This window comes from Arachis hypogaea, chromosome 10 (genome assembly GCF_003086295.3).
Source record: "Arachis hypogaea cultivar Tifrunner chromosome 10, arahy.Tifrunner.gnm2.J5K5, whole genome shotgun sequence".
NCBI classification, from domain to species: Eukaryota; Viridiplantae; Streptophyta; class Magnoliopsida; order Fabales; family Fabaceae; genus Arachis; species Arachis hypogaea.
In genome coordinates, this window is record NC_092045.1 from 21,673,497 (window position 1) to 21,682,473 (window position 8,977).

The following is an 8,977-nucleotide window of genomic DNA, read 5'->3' on the forward strand; positions in this document are numbered from 1 at the left end:
CAAACGTATATTTATAAGGTGGGGAGGGGGAGTTTTTTCGAAAAACAAGGAGAGATTTGAAGGAGATTTGAGAAGATGCGGAAAGAAATTGAGAAAAGGGTGATTTTTTTGAACAAAATTTGGGAATGATTTGAGAGATTTGAAGAGTGATTTTAGATATTTGAAAATTTGAAAGTGAATAATGAGAGATTGAAATGTATTTTTATAGAAAAATATGGGTGAGAAAAGGAAAGTTTGAAAAAATCTGATTTGAAAACAAAATTGTGGTCCCCCCACCTTTCTGGCGTTAAACGCCCAGAATGGCACTCATTCTGGCGTTTAATGCCCAATTGGCACCCCTTTTGGGCGTTTAACGCCCAGCCAGGTGCCCTGGCTGGCGTTAAACGCCAGAAATCCTTTAGCACTGGGCGTTTTTCTGAACGCCCAGGATGCTGCACACCTGGCGTTAAACGCCCAGAATGGTGCCCATTCTGGCGTTTAACGCCCAAAATGGCACCATTCCTGGCGTTAAACGCCCAGAATGGCACCCATTCTGGCGTTTAACGCCCAAAATGCCCCTTACTGGCATTTTTTCGCCAGTAAGCTCTTTTTCTCTGCTTTTTGAGCTGAATCCTTCTGTAACTCTGTGAATTCCTTCATTTTTGATACTTGCCTCTGTAAGAACAATTCATACAACTTCCTAATGACTGGGTTGCCTCCCAGCAAGCGCTTCTTTACTGTCTTTAGCTGGACCTTCACTGAGAATCACTCAAGTCTCAGTTTTGAGCATTCCTGCTCAAAGTTTCCTTCAAGATAGTGCTTGATTCTCTGTCCATTAACAATGAACCTTTTGTCGGAATCAGTATCCTGAAGCTCAACATATCCATATAGTGACACTCCTGTAATCACATACGGACCCCTCCACCGGGATTTGAGTTTTCCTGGAAACAGTCTGAGCCTAGAGTTGAAGAGCAGAACTTTTTGTCCTGGCTCAAAGACTCTGGTTGACAATTTCTTGTCATGCCATTTCTTTGCCTTTTCCTTATAAATTTTTGCATTTTCAAAGGCATTGAGTCTGAACTCCTCTAGCTCATTTAGCTGGAGCAATCTTTTTTCACCAGCTAACTGTGCATCCATGTTTAGGAATCTGGTTGCCCAGTAGGCTTTATGTTCCAGTTCCACAGGCAAATGACAGGCCTTCCCATACACCAGTTGGTATGGGGAGGTTCCTATAGGAGTCTTGAATGCTGTTCTGTATGCCCACAGAGCATCATCCAAGCTCTTTGCCCAATCCTTTCTTCGGGCTATCACAGTCCGTTCTAGGATTCTTTTTAGTTCTCTGTTAGAGACTTCAGCTTGCCCATTTGTCTGTGGATGATACGGAGTTGCCACTTTGTGGCTAATTCCATATCTAACCATAGCAAGGTGTAGCTGTTTATTGCAGAAATGAGTGCCCCCGTCACTGATTAGCACTCTGGGAACGCCAAACCTGCTGAAAATGTTTTTCTGGAGGAATTTCAGTACGGTCTTGGTATCATTAGTGGGTGTAGCAATCGCTTCTACCCACTTAGATACATAATCCACTGCCACCAGAATGTAAGTGTTTGAGTATGATGGTGGGAATGGCCCCATGAAGTCAATTCCCCGTACATCAAACAATTCTATCTCTAATATCCCTTGTTGAGGCATGGCATATCCATGAGGTAGGTTGCCAGCTCTTTGGCAACTGTCACAGTTACACACAAACTCTCGGGAATCTTTATAAAGAGTAGGCCAGTAGAAGCCACATTGGAGGACTTTAGTGGCTGTTCGCTCACTTCCAAAATGTCTTCCATACTGTGATCCATGGCAGTGCCATAGGATCCTTTGTGCTTCCTCTCTGGGTACACATCTGCGGATCACTCCGTCAGCACATCTCTTAAAGAGATATGGTTCATCCCAGAGGTAGTACTTGGCATCTGAAATTAATTTCTTTCTCTGCACGTAGCTGTACTCTTTGGGAATGAACCTCACAGCTTTAAAATTTGCAATATCTGCAAACCATGGAGCTTCCTGAATGGCAAATAGTTGCTCATCTGGGAAAGTCTCAGAAATCTCAGTAGAAGGGAGGGACGCCCCAGCTACTGGTTCTATTCGGGACAGATGATCAGCTACTTGGTTCTCTGTCCCTTTTCTGTCTCTTATTTCTATATCAAACTCTTGCAGAAGCAATACCCATCTTATAAGCCTGGGTTTTGAATCCTGCTTTGTTAGTAAGTATTTAAGAGCAGCATGGTCAGTGTACACAACCACTTTGGATCCCACTAGATAGGACCTAAACTTGTCAATGGCATAGATCACTGCAAGTAACTCTTTTTCTGTGGTTGTGTAGTTCTTCTGTGCGTCATTTAGAACACGGCTGGCATAGTAAATGATGTGCAGAAGCTTGTTATGCCTCTGTCCCAACACTGCACCAATGGCATGGTCACTGGCATCACACATTAGTTCAAATGGCAATGTCCAATCTGGTGCAGAGATAACTGGTGCTGTGACCAGCTTAGCTTTCAGGGTCTCAAATGCCTGCAGACACTGTGTGTCAAACACAAATGGTGTGTCTGCAGCTAACAGGTTACTCAGAGGTTTTGCAATTTTCGAAAAATCCTTTATAAACCTTCTGTAGAATCCTGCATGCCCCAGAAAACTTCTGATTGCCTTAACATTGGCAGGTGGTGGTAATTTTTCAATTACCTCTACCTTTGCCTTATCCACCTCTATTCCCTTGCTTGAAATTTGTGCCCAAGGACAATTCCTTCAGTCACCATAAAGTGACATTTCTCCCAGTTTAAAACCAGATTAGTCTCTTGGCATCTTTTCAAGACAAGTGCTAGGTGATTAAGACAGGAGCTAAATGAGTCTCCATATACTGAAAAGTCATCCATGAAGACTTCCAGAAATTTTTCTACCATATCTGAGAAGATAGAGAGCATGCACCTCTGAAAGGTTGCAATTGCATTGCACAGACCAAAAGGCATCCTCCTGTAGGCAAACACGCCAGAAGGGCAAGTGAATGCTGTTTTCTCTTGGTCCTGAGGGTCTACTGCAATTTGGTTGTAGCCTGAATAGCCATCCAAAAAGCAGTAATAATCATGGCTAGCTAGTCTTTCTAGCATTTGGTCTATGAATGGTAAAGGAAAATGATCCTTTCTGGTGGCTGTATTGAGCCTTCTGTAGTCAATACACATGCGCCACCCTGTGACTGTCCTTGTAGGAACCAGTTCATTTTTTTCATTATGAACCACTGTCATGCCTCCCTTTTTGGGAACAACTTGGACAGGGCTCACCCAGGGGCTATCAGAAATTGGATAAATAATCCCAGCCTCCAGTAATTTAGTGACCTCTTTCTGCACCACCTCCTTCATGGCAGGATTTAGCCTCCTCTGTGGTTGGACCACTGATTTGGCATTATCCTCCAATAGGATCTTGTGCATGCATCTAGCTGGGCTAATACCCTTAAGATCACTTATGGACCACCCAAGAGCTGTCTTGTGTGTCCTTAGCACTTGAATCAGTGCTTCCTCTTCCTGTGAATTTAAAGCAGAGCTTATAATCACTGGAAAAGTTTCACCCCCTCCCAGAAATGCATATTTCAGGGATGGTGGTAGTGGTTTGAGTTCAGGTTTGGGAGGCTTGTCCTCCTCCTGAGGAATTTTCGAAAATTCCTTTGCCTCCTCTAGTTTTTCTTGATCAGGTTGAGCATCTTTGAAGATGTCCTCAAGCTCTGATTCTAGGCTTTCAGCCATATTGATCTCTTCTACCAGAGAGTCAATAATGTCAGCGCCCATGCAGTCATTTGGTGTGTCTGGATGCTGCATAGCTTTTACAGCATTCAACTTGAACTCATCCTCATTGACTCTCAAGGTCACTTCCCCTTTTTGTACATCAATGAGAGTTCGTCCAGTTGCTAGGAAGGGTCTTCCTAGAATGAGGGTTGCACTCTTGTGCTCCTCCATTTCCAGCACCACAAAGTCAGTTGGAAAGGCGAATGGCCCAACCTTGACAATCATGTCCTCAATTATGCCTGATGGGTATTTAATGGAGCCATCAGCAAGTTGGAGGCATATCCGGGTTGGTTTGACTTCTCCAGTCAACCCAAGCTTTCTGATAGTGGATGCAGGTATTAGATTTATGCTTGCTCCAAGATCACATAGGGCTGTCTTGGTGCAGGCACCTTCTAATGTGCATGGTATCATAAAGCTTCCTGGATCTTGAAGCTTTTCTGGTAAGCTTTTTAATATGACTGCACTGCATTCTTCAGTGAGAAACACTTTTTCAGTTTCTCTCCAATCCTTCTTATGGCTTAAGATTTCTTTCATGAACTTAGCATAAGAAGGTATTTGCTCAAGTGCCTCTGCAAACGGAATCTTTATTTCAAGAGTCCTTAGATAGTCTGCAAAGCGGGCAAATTGCTTATCCTGTTCCGCTTGGCGGAGTTTTTGAGGATAAGGCATCTTGGCTTTATATTCTTCAACCTTAGATGCTGCAGGTTTATTCCTTACAGAAGTGGTTGAAGAAGCCTTGTTAGAGGGATTACTGTCAGCACTCTCAGGTGTCTGATTCTCCCTAGGCGTCTGAACGCCAGGATTGGGAGGAAATTGGGCGTTTAACGCCAACTTTTCCCCCTTTTCTGGCGTTTGAACGCCAGAACTGGGCAAGGAATGGGCGTTTAACGCCAGCTTTCCTTCCCTTTCTGGCGTTTGAACGCCAACAACATTCCTCTCTGGGCTCTTACTGTCCTCAGAGGGATTTTGAACAGTAGTTTGGTTGTCCTCTGTCAATTGTTCCTTGTTTGGCTTTTTACTTTTTTGAGCAGTGTTATTCAGGGTCTTCCCACTCCTCAATTGAACTGCTTGACATTCCTCTGTTATCTGTTTAGATATTTGCTGTTTTGCTTGATTCAACTGCAGTTCTATGCTCTTGTTAGCAACTTTAGTTTCATAGAGCATCTCTTTAAAGTCTGCTAACTGTTCTGTCATCAGGAGCAATTGTTGATTAAGCTCAATTATCTGTTCTTGAGGACTAGGGTCAGTGACTACAGCCATGACTTCCTTTTTTGGAGAGAGCTCATTGCTAGAGTACAAATATTGGTTTCTAGCAACAGTGTCTATAAGCTCTTGAGCTTCTTCAATTGTCTTCCTCATGTGTATAGATCCACCAGCTGAGTGGTCTAAAGACATCTGAGCTTTTTCTGTAAGCCCATAGTAGAAAATGTCTAACTGTACCCACTCTGAAAACATTTCAGAGGGACATTTCCTTAGCATACCTCTATACCTCTCCCAGGCATTATAAAGGGATTCATTATCCTCTTGTTTAAAGCCTTGGATGTCCAGCCTTAGCTGTGTCATCCTCTTAGGAGGGTAAAAATGATTCAGGAATTTGTCTGACAACTGTTTCCATGTCTTTATGCTTGCTGTAGGTTGGTTATTCAACCACCTTTTTGCTTGATCTTTTACAGCAAATGGAAACAATAATAGTCTGTAGACATCCTGATCTACCTCTTTATCATGTACTGTGTCAGCAATTTGTAAAAACTGTGCCAGAAACTCAGTAGGTTCTTCCTGTGGAAGACCGGAATACTGGCAATTTTGCTGCACTATGATAATGAGTTGAGGATTTAGTTCAAAGCTGCTTGCTTTGATGGGAGGTGTACAGATGCTACTCCCATATGCAGCTGTAATGGGGTTAGCATATGACCCCAGAGTCCTTTTGGACTGATTAATCCCACTTAAGTCCATAATGGACAAAAGGGAAATGATAATGATTGCAAGGATATAAATTTTGTGTTTTTTTTTTGAATTTACGAAAAAAAATAGAATAAAATAAAATAAAATAAAAATTTGAAAATCAAAAAGAAAATAAGATCAAAGCAAATTGAAAACTGAATCAATGAGTTAATTAAAAAGATTTTGAAAATAGCAATTAGAAAGATATGATTGAAAAAATTTTTATGAAAAAGATTTGATTTTGAAAAGAGGAAAGAGAAAAACACAAAAAGACACCAAACTTAAAATTTTTAGAAAATCAAACACACAGTTTTCGAAAATTTTTAAGGGAAAAAAACACAAAGAGGACACCAAACTTAGAATTTTTATAAATCAAAAAGGGACTAAGAACATGCAAAAATCGAAAATTAAAAGAAAAACAAAAGCATGCAATTGACACCAAACTTAGAATATGAAACTTAGACTCAACTAAAAGACTCTAAACCAACAAAAATAAAACAGTCCTAATCTAAGCAACAAGATAAGCCGTCAGTTGTCCAAACTCAACAATCCCCGGCAACGGCGCCAAAAACTTGGTGCACGAAATTGCAATCACACTTTTGCAATCCCGCACAACTAACCAGCAAGTGTACTGGGTCGTCCAAGTAATACCTTGCGTGAGCAAGGGTCGATCCCACAGAGATTGTCGGCTTGAAGCAAGCTATGGTTATCTTGTAAATCTTAGTCAGGATATCAGAAATTATCAGGATTGATTGTGAAAAGCAAAAGAACATGAAATGATTACTTGTTTTGCAGTAATGGAGAATAGGTTGAGGTTTGGATATGCTCCATCTTCTGAATCTCTGCTTTCCTACTGTCTTCTTCTTCAAACACGCAAGTCTCCTTCCATGGCAAGCTATATGTAGGGTTTCACCGTTGTCAATGGCTACCTCCCATCCTCTCAGTGAAAGCGATTGCATATGCTCTGTCACAGCATAGCGGAATTCATCTGTCGGTTCTCAATCAGGCCGGAATAAAATCTAGTGATTCTTTTGCGTCTGTCACTAACGCCCTGCCTTCAGGAGTTTGAAGCATGTCACAGTCATTCAATCATTGAATCCTACTCAGAATACCACAGACAAGGTTTAGACCTTCCGGATTCTCTTGAATGCCGCCATCAGTTCTAGCTTATACCACGAAGATTCCGGTTAAAGAACCCAAGAGATAACTACTTAATCTAAGGTAGAACGGAGGTGGTTGTCAGGCACACGTTCATAGTTGAGAATGATGATGATTGTCACGGATCATCACATTCATCCGGATTAAGAACAAGTATTATCTTAGAATGGAAGCAAGCATGATTGAATGAGAAACAGTAGTAATTGCATTAATCCATCAAGACACAGCAGAGCTCCTCACCCCCAACCATGGGGTTTAGAGACTCATGCCGTGGAAAGTACACAAAGAAAACGTGTAAAGTGTCATGAGGTCATAAGGTCATGATACAATGTCAAAAGATCCTATTAATAGTAAACTAGTAGCCTAGGGTGTACAGAAATGAGTAAATGACATAAAAATCCACTTCTGGGTCCACTTGGTGTGTGCTTGGGCTGAACAATGAAGCTTTTATGTGTAGAGACGTTTTCTAGAGTTAAACGCCAGTTCTCATGCCAGTTTGGGCGTTTAACTCCAAGTTTTATGCCAGTTCCGGCGTTTAACGCTGGAATTTCTGAGGGAGACTTTGAGCGCCGGTTTGGGCCATCAAATCTTGGGCAAAGTATGGACTATCATATATTGATGGAAAGCCCAGGATGTCTACTTTCCAATGCCGTTGAGAGCGCGCCAATTGGGCTTCTATAGCTCCAGAAAATCTGCTTCGAATGCAGGGAGGTCAGAATCCAACAGCATCTGCAGTCCTTTTTGGTCTCGGAATCAGATTTTTGCTCAGGACCCTTAATTTCAGCCAGAAAATACCTGAAATCACAGAAAAACACACAAACTCATAGTAAAGTCCAGAAAAGTGAATTTTAGCTAAAAACTAATAGAAATATACTAAAAACTAACTAGATTATACTAAAAACATACTGAAAACAATGCCAAAAAGCATACAAATTATCCGCTCATCAATCACATAATAAGGAAAGGAAAGTAAAACCATGCAATTAATATGAATAAGTGGGTGAAGGATTGAATAAATCACTCAAACTAAGCACAAAATATATCATAAAATATGGGTTTATCAACCTCCCTACACTTAAACAATAGCATGTCCTCATGCTATATCCAAGGTAAAAAGTAAGGTTAAAGTGGTGGAATGCCATGCAATGCAACCTATGAATGTGAATGCAACTAGATGCAGAGATGATTCTACCTACTTGGTGAAAGAGTAAATAAATCTTTCAAGAACAAATATGAACTGGATTTCACTAATTCAAATCACAGAATATAATATGAATAACTTGCAAGAAGAAGATAGCTTATGAAAGCAGGGAACATAGAATTGAGCGCTAAACCCTTACTGGTAGTGTATATCACTCTAACTCTCAAGTGTCTAGGGTCAATTCTCTCAATTCTCTATTAATCTTGCTTTCTATGGCTTGCTCTTCATCTAACAATCAACAAAAAAATTAATGCACCAATACACAAATCAAGAGGTCTTTTAAGGGTTGTAATGGGGTTAGGGTCACGGTAGGATTGTATTTGGCGAAGTGGACTAAAATCTGAATCCTTAATTAACATAAACTTTCCACCTAACTTAAGACAATCCATTTAATTAAAATGCAAACTCTAACTTTCCATTAACTGTGCTTTCCACATGTTCATGCATCCTAAAATTGAGTTTAGTACATATGCATTGATACTAACACTTACTTTGGGGCATTTTGTCCCCTTTTTATTATTTGCTCTTTTCTTTTTCTTTTTCACTTTTTTTTTTTAATTTTTTTATTTTTTCTCAATGCATATGATTAAAGTATTGAATGCAATAATATGTGCTCAACTATTATTTTGCACATTTTCACTAAAATATACAATACCCAATTATTCAAACAAAATAATTTCAAACCCAACTTCTCCACACTTAAATCATGAACACTTTTACTAGTCTAAGCTAACCAAAGATTCAAATTAAGGACATTATTGTTTTCCGCTTAGAGTTAGTAATGAGCTAAAGTAAAGAACAAATGGGTATATTAGGCTCAAATTGGTTTGCAAAAGATAATGAAAGGGTAAGGCCATATGGGTATGTGAGCTTAGTGAAA